General features: G+C 40.7%; 1 pseudogene; it reads left to right on the top strand.

Annotated features, from left to right (window-relative positions):
- LOC141679673 (uncharacterized) lies at positions 1-27039 on the top strand (annotated as a pseudogene).
- Positions 27040-27109: the final 70 nt, after the last annotated feature.

The following is a 27109-nucleotide window of genomic DNA, read 5'->3' as shown; positions in this document are numbered from 1 at the left end:
ATGGAGAAACAATCACATGCATTTGGCATCCCTTGTTTTCTATTAGAAATCAAGTCAACCCCACAACGTTTACCGGACAATTATCACAAGGTTTGTGGACATTTCACAGAAGATCCGGAACATGTACTTTGGCATTGTACTCGATGCCTTAGCTGCTATGTATGGTCAATCTGGCCATCTCGGAATTCTTGGATGTTCAAAAACATGAGATTTTCAGATTCCTAATTAGATGACGTCATAAAACTAAATTCTTGTAACTGGGGAAGTGGAAAATCAAATCCTAATTCCAGGCCGTCTTGGAGCATGGGAAATCAGTCCGCAGGGTCTACTACGGAGTTGCAGTGATCTTAAAAAATAAATATTATTTCTTTTTAGTTACAAATTACAAACCTAGTTCCGTTCATCGACGAGGCCTTCAAAAAAGATGCATTGGGTCAGACAAAAGCCTTGTTAATAGCGTAAATTTAATTCATTTTGATAAACTTGCAAAGGCAGGTATGAGTATGACAAGAGATCAAGTGGTGTCTGGATGGTTGTGATACAATATTTATTCATCTATTCGAAGGAACCAGAGCATAAGATATATATCAGTGTATAAATAAAGAGATTTGCTTGGACACGCAGCATTAAATTTAAGACATGAGAGGTCCGGGAGGAGGCCTTCCAGGTTAACAATGTAAATCTCTTTGCAGGGGAGCCTCCTTTGGAAGATGTTGACTAATGTTTTAAGGCTCCAAAGACAAGCTCGTATTTATCACGAGCTTTACAATACATATGTGTATATACATACTGACATGGACAAATTTATTTGTTTTTTTGTCAGGAGACAGTTAATTGCTAGAAGAACTCTCGGCCATGTATTTAGACTTGGTAATTATGAAGAACAAGAAAAAACGCCAAAAGGACCCTCACACTGAAAGCACCTCCGGAGGCCATTTGCTGCCTCGATACTTTCAAAATGGAAATGGCCACTTGCTTTTTCATCTCTAATGCATTAGAGTAATTTGCAAAAAAGAGCGTGTGGCCTCTGTACCGGGCATGCCCGGTTTCTGTCATTTAATTATTTTATTGTTATATATATTAAAAAGTTGACAAGACCCGTGCCTCACGTTAATATTTTGTAACGTATACATTTATAACGGTAATATTTATACACCTATATATACATAATTTTCACACTCTTATTATTCATACTTCTCATCTCTCAAAAAAATTAGATTAAAAGATGAATCCAAATAACACTCCTCCTACAAATTCTTAAAATCCAAACACTCCATTTCCATATCCATATCCATATCCAAATCCTTATTTTCTAAACACACAAAATTTTAATTTTAATTCTCAAACTCCGAATTCTCGGTATCAATTTCCACATTCTCAAAATTCTCAATTTCCATTTTCGTATCCTCAAAATTCTCAATTTCCATTTTCGTATCCTCCATTTTCAAATCCAGAATTTGAAACCCAACAGTCACCTACTCAAAATTCTCCGCAATCACAAGTGCCTGCCTTTAATAATTCAAAATTTATCGATCTTAATGATGATTACGAGGAAACCGAAGATGTTCGAGAAATTACTGGACAGTGGAAGTGGTTTAAAGATAAACTCTTAATAAGTGCATGGTTGAATGTATCAATTGACCCACTGGTCGGTACAGATCAAAAAGCTGATGCGTTTTGGGACCGAATTCAGCAATATTGTGTGGAAGAAAATCCCAGTGTCATCAAAAGAGGAGTTGTGGCTATAAGAAAAAGATGGCAACGAATAAATGAAGGTACTCAAAAATATGGAACGTGTTTTAAAAAGGCCCAGAAACTAGTCGGAAGCGGTTCAAACATGAGCAATATAATTGAAACAGCTCATTCACTTCATACAACTACGTACAAGAAAAAGTCTAACTTTGAACCACATTACTTTTAGCTTCATGAACAGCCCAAGTGGAGACCTCCCTCAACTACTGAAAGTTCGAAAAGAACTAAAATAAGCTCTTTTGGAGCTTACTCATCATCAGGAAATAACGATACACAAACAAGTGAGAATGTTGTTGAATCTACGGTTCGTCCTATTGGAGTGAAAGTGGCTAAAAGGAAGGGGAAAGGGAAGACAAGAACGGCAGAAGCAATTGATGAGTTTGAAGCCTTAAATGCTTCTGCATACAGAAAGTTGAACATAATGGAAGTAATAAATGACACTAAGCAAAAGAAATTGAGACTCGAAAAAAAGAAATTGAGGAAAAACAAACTGAGATGGATTTACAAGTCATTTTGGCAGATACTACTAAAATGAATGATGCTCAACGGTAAGCTCATTCTAAAATGCTTGAGAAAATTATGGCAAAAAGCTAGTGTTTGTTTTTATTTGTTTGTAATCTAGCCGTTGGAAGCTAGTGCTTGTTTTTATTTGTTTGTAATCTAGCCGTTGGAAGCTAGTGCTTGTTTTTATTTGTTTGTAATGTAGCCGTTGGAAGCTAGTGTTTGTTTTTATTTGTTTGTAATGTAGCCATTGGAAGTTAGTGTTTGTTTTTATTTATTCGTAATCTAGTCGTTGGAAGGAAATGTTTATCTAAGAATATATTCTTTTTTTCCTTTTATATAAATGACTTGTATCAGTTATTTGAAATCACTTTCATATGGATCAAACACTAGAAAATTTAACTAAAGAATTTATTGATGAGTTTTGCTTCGATGATACTGAAGATAATCGTCGTCTCGAACTCTATCATGAAATTTATGGTCAAAGCTCAAGGCCCGTGCCTCGAAGAAGTATATTCAGAAACCGTGAAGTAGGGCATCAATGTCTAGTGTAACACCCCCAGATCCGGGGTCGGGGATCCGGGTCGTCACGGTCTTTCTTTCCACAATATCACTTCACTTAATTAATAATAATAACCTTATGTTGTGACCCCACACTAACACACACCACAACCCGTTATAGTCTCAGAGATGAAATTTAAATAAGTACAAGTCTTTGAATCCACAATTTAAAAGTTATTACAACCCAAAATGATTTCTTGATAAATTTACAGTTAATTGCCATTATCTGCCACAAGTTATAATTATACATAATTGATTCTCAAAAGTAGATGGTCTGATCTACAATAGATCTACCTCTGCAGCTATAGCAGCTACAACATCAACGGGAAGACGCGGGACGCTTCCCACGCGCTTGCGCTGGGTCTGCTGGAGTCTGGCCATCTCTCCTAACTGTTGTTGTGTGATGAAGAAATAAAGCAAGAGTGAGCCTTACAGCTCGCAAGATAATACATAGTGATAACAATAATATAAGTATCTAAATGGATACTTACTAGAATCTTTATCGTGTGTAAGATAATTACTTACTAGATATAAGTAAAAACAAGGAATGAAGTTACCAATACTTCACTACACTTATATCCTTTATAAAGCTACTTGAACTACCACCGTTCAAAGTATTATAAGTTTAAAAAAAAACATCACATAGATGAGACCACAAGTTAAGACTTGAATAGATTCAATCTTTGAAATATTATTGAATGAAAAAAAGTTACGAGATACTTTATTTAGTCCCGATATATATATATCCACATATATATCTCTTTAAACATTTCCTGGAACCTCTGTTATGTAAAGTATGAACAGAGTTTGAAACATCCAATGAATTTTGGAAAGGAAAAGAATTTTGGCATAAACCAGATATCTTGCTGATCAGGCAAAGATACCAATAAGTAACCTTTTCTACTAGTAGATGGATGAATCCCCCACCGGTCATCACCCTGGCCTCATAAGGACCTTGTGCTGGACCGCCACCCGGCCTCTTACGCGTTGATGGACTGCCACCCAGCCACTTACACATTAATAGACCGTACCTCGGCCTGTCGCTTATGCCGACTCAATTAGATGGGCTTACTTCCCGAACATTGGGCAAGTAATCAATTCATTTACCAAAACTGCAACCTTGTTGCGAATATAAAATACACCACAGAGCCGGATCCCTCAGGTTTTGAGCGAGTATTTAAATCCCCTTAAAAAAGGAAGATCTTAAATATAAAAATGAGTTTTGGGATCCGCTCTGACTTTAAAAATTATTTTGAAGACTCGAAAACACTTTATAGAGTGTTTGGAGTAAAGCTGAATTAATGAAGTAAATCAGTCCCCAGAATATTTAGAAAATGACTGAATATTATTATTTAAATAATATTCCCATAAAGAATAATCTTTATAAAAATAATTGAAGTAGAAGTATTAAAACTTATACTTGAAACGAGTATTAAATAATCAAAGATATACTTATATGAAAGTATTATCTTTATTTGAATAATCGAAAATAAGTTTGATTATTGACACCTTATTCTTTAATAAAATAAAGAATATACCTCAGCAAATAATCGGAGTCATAGATCCTCAAATGAATATTCAAATAATATTTATTAAATAATATAAACTGAGTCATAAGCCTTCGAATGAATATTCAAATAATATTCAGATAAATAAATAAAAGGAGTCATACGCCTTCGAATAATATTCGAAATAATATTCAATAATAAAATAAAGTTAAAGTTATCGAATAAACCTTATTCGATTAATAGTTTGGAAAACTATAACCATATATATATATATATAAATATATATATATATATCCATATCCATATATACAAAATCTACTCGGGATCCTCGACTCCCGGTTTTAGAAAATATTTTCACCTTTGGGTCCCTATACTAAGGGTATATGCAAGTTACCGCTATTCTCTAGCATAGGTATTATCCACTGAACCAACAGATATATATTGAAAGAATGCGAAATATGCATGCATATATATACCATAGCAGCATGCTTCAATATATTGCATCATTTGCTAATTAACCAACATGCATCTATCGCAAGATAATGCAAATACATATATTCATCACAACAACAGTTATAACGGGTAGAAAACTTGCCTGAGCGACTTGGGGTGATAAAAGGCTCGGGACGAGTCTGGTAACCTATAAACAACAAGTAAGTTGGAATTAAACCAAAATCACTTGTAAATCTATACTTTAACTAACTTAGACTCTAACGCTTGTTTTGCGCTCACTCATTCGCTTAAGTCACTCGGGTACCCTCGGCTCCACCATTTTTAATAATTTAACCTTTACGAGTTTTAAAGCGATTCCTTCACGAGTGTCTTACCAACTGCCTAAAACACTTACCATAAATGTTTCATACATTAATTAACCCTTTTTGGTCTTTAACCTATGTTTCAAAGTAAGGCGAGGGGAAAAGTTTCGTTCGCGAAACGCCGTTACTTGAAACGGTCGTTTCTCCTAAACCGTGCATCGGAATCGAACGAACTACATATCAAAACGAAGCTCGTAACATGAGTTATCTAAACATGGCAGTGGTCATAATCTAGCAGGGGGTTCTCGGGTCCTAATGCTATGCACAAAAACAGTCCAAAGAAAATCGGACGTTACGACGGCTATGTTTACGCGATTTCCCAATTTTAAACCATTCAAAACCATCCCAAATCAACCTCAAATCCAACATACAACCAACATCCATCCTTTTCACATCATAACAACCCCAACCAATTCAATTTAATCATTCATACTTATGCCTAAGCTTAACTTTAATCATACTTAAGTTCTTTTAATCAAAACAACAACATTTACCAATCCGACAACATCCCAAAACTCACTAATCTCTACATACACAACCATCAAGCCTCTCATGAACTAAAATACTCATATTATGCTCTTATCATTCAATAACAAAGCTTGGTTAAGAGATTATACCTTCCTTGAAGCTTTTTAACACAACACAAGAGCTTTGAACGCCTAAAGAACCTTGATCCTTGCTTGTATCACCTTAATCTTTCATAAAAATTCAAGAAAACTAAAGTTATTTCTTGAAGGTTACTATTCACCATCTTCTTCCTTGATTTATAGAAAAAGATTGGCTTGGAATTAGAAGCTTAAACTTATAGGAAGTATGTAACTATCCATGGGGAAGCTTAGATAATTACCTTGCTAAATAGTAAGTGGTGGAGCTTGGATCTTCAAATTTTAAGAAAGAAGCCGAGAGTTAGCTTGGGAAGAAAGAGGTTTTTGTGTTTTGCTTGATGAAAATGAAATGATTTGCTTGGTTGGTTGATTTTTTGTGTTGTTTTTGGTTAATGAATTAATTAACCTTGATTTTGTGTGGTTATAATTCAACCACACTTCCTTCCCTTCTATGTCATGCTTGTGTCATCCTCATGATGTCATCCTCCCCTCCTTGTCCTCTTCTCATTGGTTGGATGACATCACCCCCACTAATCCCTTTGATTAGCTTTTAATTGTTTGTCTAATGACCGCTGATCTGTTATACGGTTCGCTTAACTTTCGTTTTCGTTTATCGTTCGAGGTATCATACCCGGGATCTTATTACTTAGGTTCCCTTAACCTTTCTCAATACATTAAATTCCTTTTTATGATCCTCTATTATAATCCTTTAATTTAAATCCTTTTATCCTGTTACCTTATACTCATTTCTTTCCGTATCTATTGGATTTCCGGGAAAAATCAAAGTGTTCGGAATTGGATTCTGACGATCTTTACATACACTTATATACCATATAGAGTACTAATAAAATCTCAGAATATCCATAACAGAACCCCTACATAGTGTGGCATGAAAAGTTTTCTCGTTCAGCAAAAACACTATTCATAAGGGTTTCAAAAATTACCCAAAAATTGGGGTTATTACATCTAGTGAATGATTACTTTTCACCGAATCCAGTATACCATGAACAAACATTTCGACGAAGATTTCGTATGGGAAGGCATGTTTTTCTACGTATTGTGAATGCCATGTCAAATTTCGATCCATACTTTCAACAAATAGTCGATGCTGTTTGAAGAAAAGGTTTATCACCATTACAGAAATGCACTGTGTTGACGGAGAAATTTGGGAACAACAAAACTTGAGGTTAATAGCCGGAAACAAGATCTGTGATGGCAGTTCTTCGTCGGAAACGTGAACGGTAACCGATGAATCCGATGAACAGTATTCATCGGAAAAGATGAACAGTGTTTGGTGGTGATGATTATTGGGGGCTGAGATTGCTTATGGTTAGTGGTAGCTCCTTTGCGCTCTCGCTTCTGACCCCTTGCAATTTGCCTACGTATCCCTATTTATAGGGAATCAAGCCCACATAGTTCTTGGGGAACAAGAAACCTAATGGGCTTAGATTTCTTATCCCGAGGCCCAGTAGGAAACCCACTGAAAACCGTCTTCTACTAGCTTTAGGAATGTCCGCCGATGAGGCCCAACCACAAAGGCCCAAGGCTCGTCCGCGGCTTCGAGATTTCACGGATGAGGCATCTCCCTGGCCAAGGATAACCTTCCGCTACCAGCTGTTTCTCTAGTCCGTGGACGCAGGTATAGCCGTGGTTCACCCCAAATATTGTACGCATCCTTGTCCCCCGATAAGGAGCACCTACCAGATTGCAGGACAAGTGATCCCAAGCTTTTGGGTGCAAAGTGCAGGATACTCCGAAGTCTCCCAACGAGGACACCCGTTGACTACAGAGACAGAGCTCCCAAAGCACACACCAGATTTCACCCCGCATCCCCAATAAAGACACCCATTGACTACAGGAGGAGGCCTTCAGTCCAGGCATACCCCTGGAGGTCTCTGACCACGGACACCGCCTTTCCTGTAGATATGCTACAGGAAGGAGTTCTTCAATAGAGTACCTGCATCAAATAGGTTAGTAATAATAATCTCCATCTTCCTTGAATCTTCCAAAGAGTCCGTCCAAGTAGCATATCAGAGTTGCATTTTGTACCAAGTAGAAGTTAAGGGCGCGCCCTTACATTCCTGTATGTTGGCGCCGCCCTGTGTCATCAGCCTTTGATCTTTTCCTATATCATTCTACATCATAGGGCGCGCCCTAACTTATTCATCGTTAGGGCTCGCTCTAATTCTGTCCAGGCCACAGTGTAGGTCTATCAAAGCAATCATGTCCGAGTAATCTGTCCAAGGAGCCTTTCTTGCCTAGGGCGTGCCCTAAGGCTCACCACATAACAGATTTCAATTAAGGAATTCCTCTCCTCCTTTTCAATATTTGGGCGCGCCTCCTCTTACCATATTTGAGGGCGCGCCTTTGGGGATAATAGCCACAACCGTTAATCAGCTACTCAATCAATGGGGCGCGTTCTTAGGGCACGCCGTCTTCTTTATGGAAAGTCAACCTTATTATTTCCTAGATTTCAGGCATTTCTCCTTCGATTCTGCCTATCTTATCAATCCCAATCTGAATATCGTTTATACCAATTTTTGGGCATAACAACTACCCACCAAATTCCACATGTCATTGAAAATGGGATTGGAATTTTTCTCCTTATCCTTATTAAAATTTGTATAAACATATTTTCCAACATTTATTTTACTAGGTGCGCCAAATAGACAGAGGACTTTTTATACTCAATGTTCTTATTTTCCATGCTTTCTAAATTGCTGTCAACTTTATAAGGCGCGCCTTCAAGAGGGCGCGTCCAAAAATTTGAATTGATTCGAAACGGTTTCCCTTATTCTTCGGGAATCGTGATTGACATGACAGATTTGACAGCTGTCCTTTTTACCTATAAATAGGAGTCACTGTCAGTCATTTTCATTTTTACTTTTACCCTCCCTTTTCATTTTATTTTCTCTTTCTTCACCAAAAACTTCAACTCCTGCGACGACCTTTTGCTCAGAATCTTCTCTCTGGGCTACCATTTCCTCAGTTTTTTCCGATCATCCTCTTCACCATTCGAAAAGGTATATAAAACTTCTTTCTTTTCTGAATTCCATCACTTTAATCACATTGCATGCTACTTTGTCTCTTCAACTTCTTTAAATGTTCTTGAAGATATACATAAAATGGTGTATGTATTTGTGTATGTATATGTGTAATTTCAAATTTTTACTAATTTAGATCCAAAATATTGACTTAAACCTTTAAACTGATGTTTTTGAGAATTCTAATCGTTAGTACTCTTATGCCTTAAAAACCATCATTTATGACCATCTGTGCCTTTAAAATCCGCCAGCAACTTAGGACGCGCCTTATCTTTAGCTTGTAATCTGTAAACGGCCATAATAAGGCGCGCCTGTTTATAGAAAAACCCATCCTTATGAATAAACTATGATTTTCTTTATGGCGCGCCTTCTCACGAAATATTCTTTATGGCTTGTTTTAGAAGGGAGTTGACATAGATCCTAGGAAATATTCTTCTCCTACACCTCCCCTTATCTTCTTTGCTTCCTTTATACTTTCGTATTGCGTTCTTTCGCATAGGGCACGCCTTCAAAATTTCTTTTGGTTTTCTTGACAGCTGGAAGACGAGGGCGCGTCCTTTCCTTTTCACCCTTTCAAGAATTTCCTCACAAATTTGGGGATCTATTCGCCTCCAAATACTTACTTCGATCCTCAACCCCCAAACGCCCACCATACTCCAGAATTTCTGAACCGGGTGGCGCGCCTTCTTCAGGATTCCAAAGAGGGTACTTTGATGGCAAATTCCTCAGACAGTTCTTCTACGGACAACATTCCTTTGTCTCGTAGACAAGGGAAGCAGAAGCTGGTCCAAAAGGACAGATCCCCAATCCCAGATAGGACAAATCTGGACGACGATGACTGGTTCGAGAGTTTGAATGCCGATAGGTATAGGGGTGTCGAGAGGGGCGTCAACGTGGGTGCATGACCCTCTAAAGTATCCTACAGGGCTGTATCCCCAAGCCCATCTCCCCAACAAACAGAGGGCGCGCCTCCTTCTCCTGTTCCTGAGGGCGCGCCTGAAGTAAGTGCGTCACCTCTACGTGATGAAGAAAATTTCTTTGATGATGACTCCTTCCAATTTTCCACCTCCCCTGAACCTTCTCCAATCCCCTTCCAACACTGGGAAGTTTCTGACAGTGAATTAGATTTTGATTGGGATGAATTCGAACCATGCAATGAAGCTGTGAAGAAACGTTTCAGGAAGGAGCATGGGAAGTTTTTCTGTGTGGGCCTGTCTTCAGCTTGTTCAGATGAGCAACTAGGATGGCTCATGGAGTTTTATGATATGGAAGGCATATGGGCGTGCCCTTTGAGCATGATGCATCCCCATATCTTTAATTATGAGAGGAATTTTAAGATTCCTAGAATGGTAACCAACCCAAAGCTGGTATCTTTGGGTATAGGCGTGCCCTTACATCCCTACCTTAGGGAAGTGATAGAACTATACGACGTGGCTCCACTCCAACTTTCTCCCAACAGCTACAAGTTTATCCTGGCTCTGTTCATCCTCTATACGGACTTTGGTTTCCCTCAGCCGTCAATGGCTGAAGTTGCTTATTTTTTCAATCTAAGAAAATCTGACCATGGGTACTACTATTTGGTGGTGGACAAGCAGCACAATAAGAAGGGTTTTTCCTCAGGCAAGCTTAGCCATGAAAAAGTTTGGAAGGAAAATTTCTTTTACCTGTACGACGTTCCAAGAATAAGGATAAGATTTAACAAGTCACCAAGTAAGGGTGCGCCCTTCCTTTCTTTTCCTTGCGTTATTTCTATGTTCTTTCTTTCTTTTCTCATCCTTATACCGTAACACCCCCAAATCCGGGGTCGGGGATCCAGGTTGTCACGAGTTCCATTTCCCTTATCAATACTTAATCTTAACAGTCAACCAACTACTGCGTACTGTGACCCCACAATATACACACACACACCACAAGTTATAGTCTCAGAGATGAATACCAAAAATAACACAAGTCATTTTATTCCACAATTATAAACCATTTCACCTTAAAAAGGGTTTCTGAATAATATACATATTTCATTTCCATTATTACAATTCATAAATATACATAAGTCTGGTACATCGAAAGTTGAAAGCCTAGCCTATTGGTAGATCCTACCTCAGCTACACGGCATCAACGCCTACAGGAAACTACGGAACGTTTCCTATCTGCTCGCGAATTGGGAGCTTGATCCTGTTCATCTTGTCTATCTGTTGTTGTGTGATGAAAGAAGAAAGCAAGGGTGAGCAACAAGCCCACCGAAATAATATGTATAATAATTAACAATATATGAGCATTCTCATAGTACTCATAAAAGTCTTGGTCAGGAAGAAATGAACCAAGATGATATCTTAACGCGACCAAGTCGCAAAATATTCAGTATATATATACATATATACTTTTCACAATCTTTGAAATCCTCTGACATGTATAATATACACAGAGTTCCAGTTTATAACTGTATAAAAATATCGTTGTAAGGTGATCTCATATATCTAACCTTGTCTCAACGTTTTTCTGAAAATCTTTGACATGCACAAGATAATCATTTACTAGATATAAGTTTAAAAGATGAAGTTACAAGATACTCCAATATACTTATATCTTTTCCGAATACTACTTGAACTACCACCGTTCAATGTATAAATAGTTCATCCCATAGATTAAGCTACAAGACAAAACTTGTATAAAATCAATCTTTAAAATATCATCAAAATAAAATAAAGTTACGAGATACTTCATTTGATGCAAACATCATTTTGAAAACTCGACCCTGCCAACACTCAACAATCACCCAACCGTAGCCTTTCTATCGAAGTGCTCTGGGTAGTGTTACAGAAATATCCAATTGGATGATGAACTCATTACGGGAGTTTGCCGCGCCAGGAAGACCACTTATGATGATCAGTCGTAGTAGTGCAACCCCACCATTTTCTACATGTAGAGGAGAACATGTCGGATTTACTTGTCAACCGAACACTGGACTCCTAAGGAATGGACCGTCTTAGCGGAAATTTCGGGCCATTTGGGCCAATATAATAAGGCTGGGCCGGCGCCACTCGACCACTTACGCCACTCCTAGTTCAGATGAAATCCATGACCCTGAAACGTAAAGCTCGTTCTCCCTTTCCCCAAGTAGAAACTTGTTGATACGGCTCCACTAAGAAGTCATATCTAGTTGGAAAGGAAAGCTCACCGATATTTCCCAGGCGATGCCTGTTAATGGATTAACTTGTTCCCAGAATTTTACTTCCCGAGAGTTGGGTAAGTAATCAAAAACTCTTTTGTCAACACAGCAACCTTGTTGCGAATATAAAACACACCACAGAGCCGGATCCCTAAGGTTTTGAACGAGTATTTAAATCCCCTTCGAAAGGAAGATCTTAAATATAAAAATGGGTTTTGGGATCCGCCCTAACTTTTAAAAATCATTTTGAAGACTCGAAAACATTTTTAAGAATGTTTGGAGTAATGCTGATTTAATGAAATAAATCAGTCCCGATATATTAGAAAATATCCGAATATTATTAATTAAATAATATTCCCATAAGGATGATCTTTTTAAATATAATCGAAGTAGAAGTTTTAAAACTTATACTTGAAATGAATATTAAATAACCAAAGATATACTTATACGAAAATACTATCTTTATTTGTATAATCAAAAGTAAGTTTGATTATCGACACATTATTCTTTAATAAAATAAAGAATATTAATTAGTAAATAATCAGAGTCATAAGTCCTCAAATGAATATTCAAATAATATTCATTAAATAGAATAAACGGAGTCATAAGTCCTCGAATGAATATTCAAATAATATTCATTAATAAAAATAAAGTTATCGAATAAACCTTATTCGATTAATAGTTTTGAAAATTATATCTATATCTATATATAAATATATATATATATAATATACTCGGGAACATCGACTCCCGGTTTTAGAAAATGTTCACCTTTAGGTCCCCTATACTAAGGGTATACGCAACTACTGCTTATCTCTAGCATAGGTATTATGCAACTATAAGTATTGAAATCAACAGATAGATAACCAGATTACGAAACAGACATGCATATATATACCATATCAGCATGCTTCAATATATCGCAAAATTTGCTAATTAACCAACATGCATCTATCACAAGATAATGCATATACATATATACATCACAACAACAGTATAACGGGTAGAAAACTTGCCTGAGCGACTGGGGGTGGTAAAAGTCCTGGGATGAGTCTGGTAACCTATAAACCACATATAAGTTGGAATTAAACCAAAGTCGCTTATGAATCTATACTTTAACAAATTAGACTCTAACGCTCGCTTTGCGCTCAACGATTCTCTTAAGTCGCTCGAGTACCCTCGGCTCCACCATTTTTAATAAATTAACCATTAAGAGTTTTAAGGCGATTCTTTCGCGAGCACCTTACCAACTGCCTAATCCACTTTACATAATTGTTTCATACCCCAATTAGTCATTTAAGGTCCTTAACCAAGGTTTCAAAGTAAGGCGAGGGGTAATGGTTCGGTCGCGAAGCGCCGTTAATTAAAACGGTCGTTTCTCCTAAACCGTACATCGGATTCAAACGAACCACATATCAAAACGAAGCTCGTAACATGAACTATCTAATCATGGCAATGGTCAAAACCTAACAGTGAGTTCACGGGTCCTGATGTTAAGAACAAAAATAGTCTAAAGTAAATCGGGCATTACGACGGCTATGTTTACGCGATTACCAAATTTTATACTACTCCAATTCAATCCACAATCAACCCACAATCATTGTTACAACCAAACTTCATCCATATACTACTACAACAGCCCCAACATCTCAAGGTTTCCACTTTATACTACTTCTCAATCATGAACTAAAAGCTTACTTAAGTTCATTAACTAATTACCAAGATTTACCATTCCAAAAACATCACAAAACCAACCAATCTCTAAATACACAACAACCATGCCACTCATGAACCATAACAAACAAAACCAAACCTAATGCTCAAAGTAAAGTTAGGGTTTTGAGGGATTATACCTTCCTTGGAGTGATTAGAGTAGCTAGGAAGCCTTAAGAAGCCTTGAGAAGCCTTGAGATAGCTTAGGAATGCTTGGATCTTAAAGGAAATCAAAGAAAATAAAGTTAGAAATCTTGAAAACACTATTCATCATCTTCTTCCTTGATTTATTGGAAGAGATTCATGAAGAAATAGAAGCTTAAACTCCTAGGATATGCTTATCTAATCATAAGGGACCTTGGGTAATTACCTTGCAACTTAACAAAGCTAGAAACTTGATTTTTGGAATTTTTCTCCTTGAAAAAATGAAAAAGCCGTGAGCTATGTGTTCTTGGGAGAGTATTTGCTTTGTTGAATTTTTTTGTGGTGGAAAATAAAGTGAATGGGATATTTGGATGAATTGTTGGTTGTTTAAAGTGAGTGGAGTATGACTAAGCATGACATCATCTTGGTGACTTCATCTCTTACCACTTGTCATCACTTGGTGGTGGAAGCATCTTCTTATGCTAATCCTTGCTTAATTATTTGGTTAATGACCGCTTATGTATTATACGGTTCGCTTAATTTTCGTTCTCATTTATCGTTTGAGGGATCATACCCGGGATCTTATTACTTGAGTTCCCCTAAACCTTTCTCAATATATTATATTTCTTATATGATCCTCTCTTATAATCCTTGAATTTAAATCCTTTTTATCCTGTTACCTTATACTCAATTCTTTCGGTATCTAGTGGATTTTCGGGAAAAATCAAAGTGTTCGAATTTGGATTCTGACGATCTTTACATACACTTATATACCATATAGAGTACTAATAAGATCTCAGAATAACAATAAAAGAACCTCTACAAAGTGTGGTATGAAAAGTTTTCTTATTCAGCATAATCAGCAAAATCACTATTCATAAGGGTTTCAAAAAAATTCCAAAAATTGGGGTTATTACATATACTTTTTCAGACAGACCAGTGGCCAAACCTCTTAAGGGCGAGCCCAAAAAACGAGCTGAAGCCCTCCTTAGAGTGGCTGCTGACAGGTGGAACTTAAAAACCTTAGTCACCCGGACCAACTTGATGCGAGTAGGAATTCTTTCTGACCAAGTAGGAATGAAGTATAAATATGTAAAATTTAGGAAGGGTGCTCCTGTTTCTCGTGCTATTGACTTAGACAGTGAAGAAGAAGCTGAAGAAGAAGAAGAAGAAGAGACAGAGGATGGCTCCTTATAAGGCCAAGATCCTTCAGGTTCATTAATTGTAGAATCTAAAGGCGTGCCCTTCTACTACTGGCGCGTCCTACTTCTCTTCTGTTAACTTTTTTATTGTCATACTGGATATAAATTTCTGTTTATTTAATCTTTCCACCTCTCAGGGCGCGCCCTTTTACTTTAGGCGTAGCATTTTATACATGTTTATCAATATTGCCTTTATCAATTGCTTTTATTTATTGCTCTGTTCAACATACTTAACTGTCATGCTTAACTAACATGTTTTATGTTTTGTGCAGAAATGGCTCCTCCAAGAATCCCCAAATCTTTTGGGGCACGCCCTGGTGACAAGCCTAGGCCCAAGTCAAAGAAAGATGCTCCTGCAACACAGACATCCAGATGCTCCTGCAACACAGACATCCATTCCAACTTCTGTTCCCATTCCTCAAACAACCCCTTTTCCAAAAAGACCCATAATTGATCTTACAGAGAAACAGGGCGCGCCTAAGAGGCATAGAGCAGAGCGCGCGCCTTCTGGCTCTTCTGCTGCCTTGAACGCTCTTGGCCCCATGGGTTCCCTTCATGTTTCGGATGAAGAAGTGGAGCAGTGGTAAACCATGGATTTGGGAGATGCCGCTCGTGCTTCTATAAAGGCATCTTGCCAATTATTCATCCACTCCACTCGAGTGGTGGACAAGCTACTTGAAGAGGGGGCACGCCTAGAGAGGCTGCAGGACGACAACAATATTCTGAGAAACACCCTCAAGGACAAGGACTTTTTGCATGCTAAGGATATTAAGGCCAAGGATTCTGAGATTTCTTTCCTCAAGGATGAGGTAGCCAATCTCACTTCTCAGCTAGAGATTGCCAATAAAAAGGCTACCTTTCTCCATAATGAGCTTGGTGCAGCCAACTTGAGGATTGAGTATCTAGAGGAGAGATTGCCAATAAAAAGGCTACCTTTCTCCATGCTGCTGAAATCAAGGCAAGGAGGATAGAACTTGGGCTGGAGGAGGAAGAAGGAGAGGGCGCGCCACGAGAGGAAATCCCCAAGGACGCGCTGAAGCTAGTACCACCGTTCCTCTTCAAACCATTCCTCCAACAGATCAATCTCAAGGCGCACCTTGATTTATGCCTTTCCTTTATTTGTACTTAAGTTTCAAATACTTATGAGGAGTCAGCCCTCTTTTGATGCTGTGCAAAGTTGTATAACTTACCTTTCTGCTACTCTTTACTTTTGCATGTATGTCTCGACGTTAATTTTATCTTTCCTCGTATTCATAAAAATTTGTTAAGGCACTTTGATTTTTTTTTGGCCATGACTTATATTTTCAAGATGGCGCGCCCTCGCATCACCATAAATCTTGTCAGTTCATTATGCCTGATGTTGCTACAAGGCGCGCCCTTTGATATCGGAGTTATCATGTTTTGTGGGTGATCTCTTTTTATGTGATCTCGAAGTTGTTATCGTCCCTTTTATTGTAGCGCTTAGATATGAGGGCGCGCCACTTTGCAAATGACACGTACTTTTTCTTACCGGTAATACCTTTACTTACTTATTAGTCCAAGGGCGCATCTTAATTTAGGGAGCTTTTGCCTTAGCTTATTTTGCTGGCCATGTGTATTTATTCCTTTCATCCTTGTCTACTATGTTTATCTTGATTATGAAGCAGAAATTTTTAGACAGGGCGCGCCTCAACATAGGGTGCGCCTCTGATGTTTTTCAAATGAGAAATGTTATGTCAAGCAAATAAAGCAATTTGAAGTAACTTTTCCCTTTTATTGATAATGTGCACTAGTGTACAAATTACACCAGTCCCATGGCTACTATGCTCTATAGGGAAATTATTTGAAATTTTTTTCTTCCTTCTGCAGTCACATGTACTACCCCCCCAGGCTAGGAGGAATTTATTTGCTACTAGCCTATTATATCAAAATAAGAAAACAAGGGGGACACAGCCACACCCTACTGATAATACTTCCATAAATGTTCTGCATTCCATGCTCGAGGAATAAGTTTACCATCTAGATCTTCTAAGCGATAGGTTCCCTTCCAGAGTATAGCTTTAACTTTGTACGGTCCTTCCCAATTAGCTCCAAGCACCCCGTGCTGAGCTATCTTAGTGTTAGGCGTAACCTTTCGCAACATAAGATCTCCAACCTTGAACGGTACGGATTTTACCCTTTTATTGAAATACCTTGCGACCCTCTGCTGATATGCAGCAAGCTTCAATAGGGCGTTTGTTCGGGCTTCGTCTAATAGATCCAAGTGGAGCCGCTGGTTAACTTCTGCATCTTCCTTGACAAACACGTCTCTCCGTAGGGATCCCGCTCCTACCTCCACGGGAACCATGGCCTCATACCCATAAGTCAGCAGAAAGGGGGTTTCTCCTGTGGTCGATCTAGGGGTCGTATTGTAAGACCAAAGGACCATGGGCATCTCTTCTGGCCAATCTCCTTTTTTCTCTTCTAACTTTGCCTTCAAGGTGTGTTTTATGATTTTGTTTATGGCTTCTGTCTGACCATTACTCTGCGGATGATAAACCGCGGCGAAGTCTTGTTAGGAATATGTGTATTAGTTTGATGATAAGTTAAGCAAAACACTTAAGTAGAAATCTAGTGTTTGTAGCCTCAACGGATAAGATCATCTTGGCTATCCGTTGAAGGAGTAGCTTTACTTAGCAATAAGTTTAGTATTGTAGCACATTTCACTCTCTGGTTTCAAGCTGTAATTCTTAGATGTTGTTAGGAAATAATCAGTCATGTTGACTACTAATGGATGTACACAAATAGGAGGGCTAATTGTAAATATTTCATGCCTTGTAATTTTGTATAAGTGAAGAAGTGTCAACGGATATTGAAGACCTTCAACGGATAAGAAACAAAGCTTCAACGGATGTCTCTAATGCTTCAACGGATAATATCCATCAACGGATAAGTGCTTCAAAGGATAAAGACTTCAACTGATAATGCATCAACGGATAAAGCTTCAACGGATAAAGCCTCAACGGATAAGGCATCAACGGATGAAAGTTTCAACGGATGCTTAGTTCATTAGCAGTTGATAGTGACAATTCACAAGCTGACAGAGGCACATGGGTTGACAGAGACTTACTGGAATGTGGAAGCCTCTAGAAGGAATCAAGAAAATGCAGCATTTCCATTCTGATGCAAACAAGGAAGTATTCAAAGATTTACAGATTATCCTAGATTGCATTGGATAGAGAAATGAAGAAGAAACATGTGAAGAATCTTTTCAATTGTATTTTACAGTTTGTCTTCACTTGTAAACTTGGTGATATATAAACCAAGTAGCAGCTAGTAATTAGACATGAATTTTCCTGAGCTGTTTAGAAATATCAAAAGAGAAAATCATCTAGTTTGTACTAGGAAGCAGCTGTGATTTAATTCTTTGAATCACAGATTTTCTGAAATAACACATCTCTGGTGGAACAACAAATCCACCAGAAAAGTTTTTAAGATCTTTGTGCTCATTTCATTTATGTTTGAATATATATCTGTCTGCATCAGCTTCAAGCAATTCACACACATTTGATCACTCAAACACTTAGTCTTAGAAACTGCTCAAAACTTGAAAAAGTTTTGAGATTTACATTCAACCCCCCCTTCTGTAAATCTCATTGTTAGTCCACTGGGAATAACAAGTCTTTTTTAATCTTTAAGTCCTTACAAAGTTTCCTTAACTCTTTACTATCAAATTGCTTTCCATTGTCTGAGATGAGTTTGTAGGGGATACCGAACCTGCATACTATGGAATTGAACACAAAATCCCTTATCTTCTTTGCCGTGATCGTGGCTAACGGCATAGCCTCTGCCCATTTGGTGAAGTAGTCCACAGCCACCACGGCGTATTTCACACCCCCTTTGCTTTGGGCAACTCTCTAATGAGATCAATTCCCCACATGGCAAAAGGCCAGGGGCTCGCCAACGAGGTAATGGTGGATGCTGGGGCATTTGAATAGTTGGCGAATCGCTGGCAACGATCACAAGCCCGGGCAAAATTGAAGGCGTCTTCCCTCATAGTCGGCCAATAATATCCTTGTCTGAGCACTTTTAATGCCAAGGAACCACCCCCCGAGTGATTGCCACAAATCCCTTCGTGCACCTCTCTGAGAATATAATTTCCTTTTTCCATATCCACACAACGTAACAGTGGCTGATTAAACCCCCTCTTGTATAATATCCCATCGTATTCCACATACTTTGCAGCCTGGTATCGAAGACGTCGAGCTTGTAATTTATCTTCTGGTACAACTCCTGTCTGAATATAGTTATGGATTGGGGTCATCCAGTTTTCTTTTGGGATTTCTTGCATTTGAAACACCTCTACCTCCAGAATACTTGGAATTTCCTGGATTCCCAAAGGGATTTGTCCAAGTTGAACGCTGTCCATCTGTGAACCCATCTTGGCCAAAGCATCTACATTACTATTTTCTTCTCGCGGAACACTTTTTAGCCTGGCGTTTGAAATTTTTTTCAGTAGGTGTTGCGCACATCTCATATATAGCTCCGTTCGCGGTCCCCGGGCTTGGAATCCTCCGTTGACCTGGTTCACAACCAATTCGGAATCACTCCGAACTATCAGATTCACGACCCCTACCTCCAGAGCTAATTTCAGACCGTTGATCAGGGCTTCATATTCAGCATCATTGTTAGTAGCATAAAACATGAAATGGATAGCACTCATCAAACGGTGCCCCTCCGGCGTGATCAAGACAATCCCGGCACCTGACCCATTATTGTTCACTGCCCCATCCACATATAGTATCCACCAAGGGTGTGGGAGTTCCTGCTTCTTTTCATCCTGATGACTTTCTTGCGAGGTTGGTTCTGCCAACACTATGGCCTTATCATCAACTTTTTCATCGAACTCAAGTATGAAATCGGCCAGCGCTTGCTTGTCCCTTGATTGCCGTGCGAGGACAATATTCCAAATCGAACTGCCCTAGCTCCACGACCCATTTTAACATTCTTCCTGACGATTCGGGTTTATGTAGAATATGCCGGAGCGGATAACCGGTGCGAACTTCTATTCGGTGAGCCTGAAAATACGGTCTTAGCTTTCGTACCGCAAGAATAAGAGTGTACACTAGTTTTTCCATGTTGGTATACCTGGTTTCCGCGTCCAACAACCTTTTGCTTACATAGTATACGGGCCACTGGTGGTTTACTTCTTCCTTTACCAATACTACACTGACGGAATATTCAGACACCGCCAAGTAAAGAATCAATGTTTCTCCGTCTTCTGGCTTGGCCAACATCGGAGGATTTCCCAATTGCTTTTTGATCTCCAGAAAAGCTTCTTCACACTCAGGAGTCCACAGAAAATCCTTCCCCCTTCCTTTGATTGCCTTGAAGAATTCTTTGCACCTATCCGACGACTTTGAGACAAATCGATTTAGGGCCGCAATCCTTCCTGTCAGACTCTGTACTTGTTTGACGCTGGTGGGGGATTTCATGTCTAGCAGAGCTTTGATTTTTGTCGGGTTAGTCTCAATCCCCCGATGATTGACCATGAATCCCAAGAACTTCCCCGACTCCACACCGAACACGCACTTCTGCGGGTTTAGTTTCATCCTATATTTTCTCAGAATATGAAACATTTCAGCTAAGTCGGCGATGTGGTCTTCCGCCCTTTTTGATTTGACGAGCATGTCATCCACGTACACTTCCATCGTCTTCCCAATCTGCTTTTTGAACATTTTATTTACCAATCTTTGATAAGTGGCACCGGCGTTGATCAGTCCAAATGGCATTCCGATATAACAGTAAATCCCTCTATCAGTGATGAAAGAGGTGTGCTCCTGGTCACGTTCGTACATAAGGATTTGGTTATACCCGGAGTATGCGTCCATGAAGCTGAGCAAAACATGTCCTGCCGTGGCGTCGACCAACTGATCAATTCTTGGTAAGGGAAAACTATCTTTCGGGCACGCCTTATTCAGATCGGTGAAATCTACGCATGTTCTCCATTTGCCATTGGGCTTTTTTACCAACATCGGGTTTGCTAGCCATTCTGGGTAGAAGGATTCCCAAATTAGTTCGACGTCCAGGAGCCTTTCTACTTCCTCTGCCAGGGCTATAGCTCTCTCTCTGCTTACGGCCCTTCGTTTTTGTCGAACCCCTTTATGCTTGGGGTCTATATTCAGTCGGTGGCACATTATCTCTGGATCAATTCCTACCATATCGGAATGGCTCCATGCAAATACATCAAGGTTCGCCAAAAGAAATATTGAAAGAACTTCCTTCAACCTTGGCGCCAACTGGGATCCTATTCTCAAGACTTTACTCGGATCTTTTTCATCGACAGGGATTTCAATTGTATCTTCTGCTGGCCCCATCTTCTCCGTCAGCATTGGTATCCGGGGATCCAGGTCAGGTAAATCATGGATTTCATTGTCTTACGGAGAGAGCGCATCTCCTTTAGGAAGAGTGTCGACTTCTTTAGAAGGCGCGCCTTGCATAGCAGGGGCATCAACTTCTTTGGTATGTTTTGCGGATAAGGGTGCTCCTTTAGGGGGAAGGCATCATCCTGCTCGAGGCTTTGCAAGGCGTCGAATCTCCCTTCTAACCGTTCCCCATTGAAATCTGTCTGGACTATGGTGTCCATCGCCTCCTCTTCTTCCAACACCTCAATTCCGATCGTGTCTTCCAAGTACAACATTGTTAGGGGCAGACTGGAGGGATGCTCATCTTCTTTCTCAACATAATAGTGGACTCGGATTTCCTCGATTGGTTGCTCAATGCTTTTTTCTTGATCCACGCCTGAAGTATCCTCGGCATGGGAGTCTTTTCTAAAGCCTTTCATAGCTTGCATGTAGCACTCCCGAGAGTCATACTGAGAACCCTTTATACTCCCCACCCCATTTGGCGTTGGAAATTTGATAATTAGATGACGGATTAAAGTGATGACTCTCATCTCCCGCAAAAAAGGTCATCCCAGCAACACGTTGTGGGATGATTCCTGATTCAGGACCTTAAATTCAAGCATCTTTGTTACCGACAACGGGCTTTCCCCCAAAGTACATGGAAGCCGAATCGATCCCATGACTCTAACTCCTGCGCCGGAAAAACCATAGACCTATGAATCTTCTCCCGACATATCCCGATCAGGCAGTCCCATCTTCTTAAAGGTATTATAGTACAGGATATTTGCCGAGCTTCCATTATCCACGAAGGCCCTGTGAACATTTTTGGTTCCGATCTGGATGGAAATAACTAGCGCATCATTGTGGGGATGGTGTACCCACCGGGCATCTGCCTCTCTGAAGGTAATATCCATGGACTCGCCCTTAAAAACTTTGGGCGGTCGAGTTTCCAACCTGTGAATGTCCGTGAGAGGCCTGAATCGAGGTTCCCTGGCGTATCTTGCCAAGGCTCCGTTGCTGCATTCCATCCCGGGATCTCCCCCATAGATTGCTCGGATACTGCCATCCCTGACAAATTTACTTTCCTCCAGGGTGTCATTGTTCGACCCACGCGGGGCTCGTCTTTCTTCTTCCCTCGTTCTACCATCCTTGTATTTCCTTACTTCCTTGACTACCCATTCTCCGAGGTACCCTTCCTTGATAAGCGCTTCGATTTCATCTTTTAAATGTCGGCACTCGTGCGTGTTATGCCCAGATGATTCATGGTATTCGTAATATTTTTTCTTGTCTTTGCTTTGCCATGATGATAAAGCTTCAGGTTTTCTAAATAGCCCTTTATTTTTGTTTACTTCGTAGATATGATCGATAGGTGCGACCAAAGGTGTGTACCGGCTTGTCTTGTAGTCATAGTTTGAGGGAGGACTCCATCCCCTCCTTGTATTTGCTGTATTCACCCGGTCCGGGCTTCGACTATCTCTTCGGTACCTTGGGCTTGGAGATCTATCCCTCTTCCTTCATTTGTTTCTTTGACTCGACTGTGAAGTCGGTTGTACTTCTGCCAAAGATTGTTCTATGGCTTTAAAAGATTCTGCCAAAGCGAAGACATCTGCTAGAGTAGCCGGATCTTTTCCTTGCAAGTGCTTCCAAAAATCCGAACCAACCCTTAATCCTGCGATCAAGAAGCTTTTCAGGGCTTCGTCCGATGCTCCCCTCACGCTAGTAGATTCAGCGTTGAACCTTTTGAAATATGATGTCAAGCTTTCATTTTCCATTTGCCTAACATTGGCAAGAGTTGTGACAGAGGGCGCGTATCTCACCGCGGCTTGGAACTTGGTTAAGAACAGAGTCTTCATTTGATCCCATGAGGTGATCACTCCTGGCCCGAGCTTTTGAAACCACTGCTGGGCACTTTCTCTAAAGGTTGCCGCCAAGAGACGGCATCGAGCCAAGTCCGGGACTTGGTACACATCCATCTCTATATTAAAACGACCCAGGAATTCCACCGGATCTGAGTTTCCGTGGAAACGGAGATCGCTAGTAGTGTTGCGATACCCGGCCGGCAACTGTGCCTCTCTTACTGCCACCGAAAATGGGGAAAGGATTTCAGCTGTGGCCGTCACCCTGCCTTCCAGGTGGTTAAGTAGCCTTTTTAAGTCTCCCACATTGAAAGTTCCTACGCCTGGAATGGTCTGCATTTGAGGCTGCGGACCTTGGGGCTGTAACGGAGGTACCTCCACTTGATTCCCTCCGGGAAGGGCTTGCTGCTGGTTCGTATTCTGGGCGTCTTCGGGTATCACAATTACTTCAGGATTTCGTCCTTGATTTCTCCCTTGATTGTCTTCTCCACCTTGGCCGCGGCCCCGAGCCGTACCGCGATCATAGTTTCCTAAATTTTTGTGATCATCATGTTCCACATAATCATAGCCATCTGCTTGGTTATCCCAGCGGGAATCAAGGTGACCGCGGTAATTGTCGCGACGGTATCCCTCTAAATATCTACCTCGGCCTCCACCTCTTCCTCTCCACTGAGGTCTTCTCCAACGATCGTTTCCATACCCACGCCCATATCGATCCAGCGATCTGCGGGGAGGAGCTCTCTCATGATCGCGGTGCCGCTCCCGATTTTCCTGGGAATTCAGGGGCACACGCGTTGGGTCGCGGTGCCGCTCCCGATTTTTCTGGGAATTCAGGGGCACACGCGTTGGATCGCGGTGCCGCTCCCGATTTTCCTGGGAATTCAGGGGCACACGCATTGTAACATGGGGTGTCACATCTCTACGATCATCTTCTTTCTGCCATTCAAGTAACACCATTCTTAAATCATCATCGCCCAAGCGGATCCCCAAGCGATCTTTCAAAGCTGCGAAGGCCCGTTGCTGATTCTCCGGCATCGACTCCGCCTGTCGGCGTTCCTCGAGACTACGTCCAGACGGGTGCGGATGGGTGGCTCCCCGGGTGTCTGTCTGTAGAATTTCCCGTCCATCAGCATCTTCTTCCACTAGCTCGATGATTGGGGACGTGTCATTAGAATAGTCCAGGCATCGCGGGGTTATCGGCACACGCCCTCCTTCAGTGCGGCCATGGCCGGCTAAGGCATCCCTATCAGTCATAGGTGCTTTTCCAGGCGCATGAGTCGCTCGGTTGTGGCGAAGACCCCTCCTGGCCTTGCGCCGTTCCACAGTGCTCAACCTTGAATCGAAACCATTCAAAGCATCGCCCATGCGATACAGTTGTTCCAACAAGTCGGCGTTGCTGATGAACACAGGTGGTTGTCCCCCAATGTCTGGCGTGGGACGATCAGTCATTGGCGGAACGTAGGATTCATATTCATAGCCATGATCAGAATCTTCTTCAGAACTTCCATCATAAAAACTTCCATCATGATATTGAGACATCCTTCCTCCCAGATGGAGATCTTGATTAGCCCCTCCTTCTAGCGCCAATTTGTTGACGGAGGAATTTGGGAACAACAAAACTTGAGGTTAATAGCCGGAAACAAGATCTGTGATGGCAGTTCTTCGTCGGAAACGTGAACAGTAACCGATGAATCCGATGAACAGTATTCGTCGGAAAAGATGAACAGTGTTTGGTGGTGATGATTATTGGGGGCTGAGATTGCTTAGGGTTAGTGGTAGCTCCTTTGCGCTCTCGCTTCTGACCCCTTGCAATTTGCCTACGTATCCCTATTTATAGGGAATCAAGCCCACGTAGTTCTTGGGGAACAAGAAACCTAATGGGCTTAGATTTCTTATCCCGAGGCCCAGTAGGAAACCCACTGGAAACCGTCTTCTACTAGCTTTAGGAATGTCCGCCGATGAGGCCCAACCGCAAAGGCCCAAGGCTCGTCTGCGGCTTCGAGACTTCACGGATGAGGCATCTCCCTGGCCAAGGATAACCTTCCGCTACCAGCTGTTTCTCTAGTCCGTGGACGCAGGTATAGCCGTGGTTCACCCCAAATGTTGGACGCATCCTTATCCCCCGATAAGGAGCCCCTACCAGATTGCAGGACAAGTGATCCCAAGCTTTTGGGTGCAAAGTGCAGGATACTCCGAAGTCTCCCAACGAGGACACCCGTTGACTACAGAGACAGAGCTCCCAAAGCACACACTAGATTTCACCCCGCATCCCCAATGAGAACACCCATTGACTACAGGAGGAGGCCTTCAGTCCAGGCATACCCCTGGAGGTCTCTGACCACAGACACCGCCTTTCCTGTAGATATGCTACAGGAAGGAGTTCTTCAATAGAGTACCTGCATCAAATAGGTTAGTAATAATAATCTCCATCTTCCTTGAATCTTCCAAAGAGTCCGTCCAAGTAGCATATCAGAGTTGCATTTTGTACCAAGTAGAAGTTAAGGGCGCGCCCTTACATTCCTGTATGTTGGCACCGCCCTGTGTCATCAGCCTTTGATATTTTCCTATATAATTCTACATCATAGGACGCGCCCTAAATTATTCATCGTTAGGGCTCGCTCTAATTTTGTCCAGGCCACAGTGTAGGTCTATCAAAGCAATCATGTCCGAGTAATCTGTCCAAGGAACCTTCCTTGCCTAGGGCGCGCCCTAAGGCTCACCACAGAACAGATTTCAATTAAGGAATTCCTCTCCTCCTTTTCAATATTTGGGCGCGCCTCCTCTTACCATGTTTGAGGGCGCACCTTTGGGGATAATAGCCACAACCGTTAATTAGCTACTCAATCAATGGGGCGCGTTCTTAGGGTGCGCCGTCTTCTTTATGGAAAGTCAACCTTATTATTTCCTAGATTTCAGGCATTTCTCCTTCGATTCTGCCTATCTTATCAATCCCAATCTGAATATCGTTTATACCAATTTTTGGGCATAACACACTGCAGCAATGTGTATGTTGGCATATGGAATATCCGCGGATGCTGTTGATGACTACGTTCGTATTGGAGAGAGTATTGCGATTGAGTGCTTAAAAAAATTCGTCTCAAATGTCATCATGATATTTGAGAGTGAATACTTGCGGAAGTCAAACTCCGATGATGTACAACGTCTATTACAGATGGGTGAAGCTCGTGGCTTTCCTGGCATGATGGGCAGTGTAGATTGCATGCATTGGCAATGAAAAAATTGTCCTAAGCATGGAAGGGAATGTTTATGAGTGGTCATAAAGGAGTTGCAACAATTATACTTGAAGCGATTGCTTCATCTGATCTCTGGATATGACATGCATTTTTTGGAGTTGCTGGATCAAATAATGACATAAATGTGTTAGAACGGTCACCAGTATTTGATGACGTGCTAGAAGGTCGTGCTCCGGAGGTAAATTATACTATCAATGGAAACACTTATAATACGGGATACTACTTTACAGATGGAATATATCCCGAATGGGCAACATTCGTTAAAACGATACCACGCCCGCAAAGTGAGAAAAGGAAACTATTTTCAAAATATCAAGAAAGCCAACGAAAAGACGTAGAACGAGCGTTTGGTGTGTTAAAGTCTCGTTTCGCCATTGTACGTGGTCCTGCACGCTTTTGGGACAAAGCAGATCTTGGAAAAATTATGAGAGCATGTATCATAATGCATAATATGATTGTTGAAGATGAGAGGGACACTTACGCCACGCAATTTGGTCCTTTACCAATTTATGATGATACAACGAATGGTTTATCGGAACCAAATTTAGGTGAATAATCATTTATCCCGTATGAAACGTATATTCAAAATACGTTACAAATGCGTAATAAACAGACACATCAGCTAC

The sequence above is a fragment of the Apium graveolens genome, chromosome 8, assembly GCF_009905375.1.
Source record: "Apium graveolens cultivar Ventura chromosome 8, ASM990537v1, whole genome shotgun sequence".
In the NCBI taxonomy this organism is placed as follows: domain Eukaryota; kingdom Viridiplantae; phylum Streptophyta; class Magnoliopsida; order Apiales; family Apiaceae; genus Apium; species Apium graveolens.
Note: the sequence above shows the minus strand (reverse complement) of the source record. Positions and strands in the feature narration are given on the sequence as shown.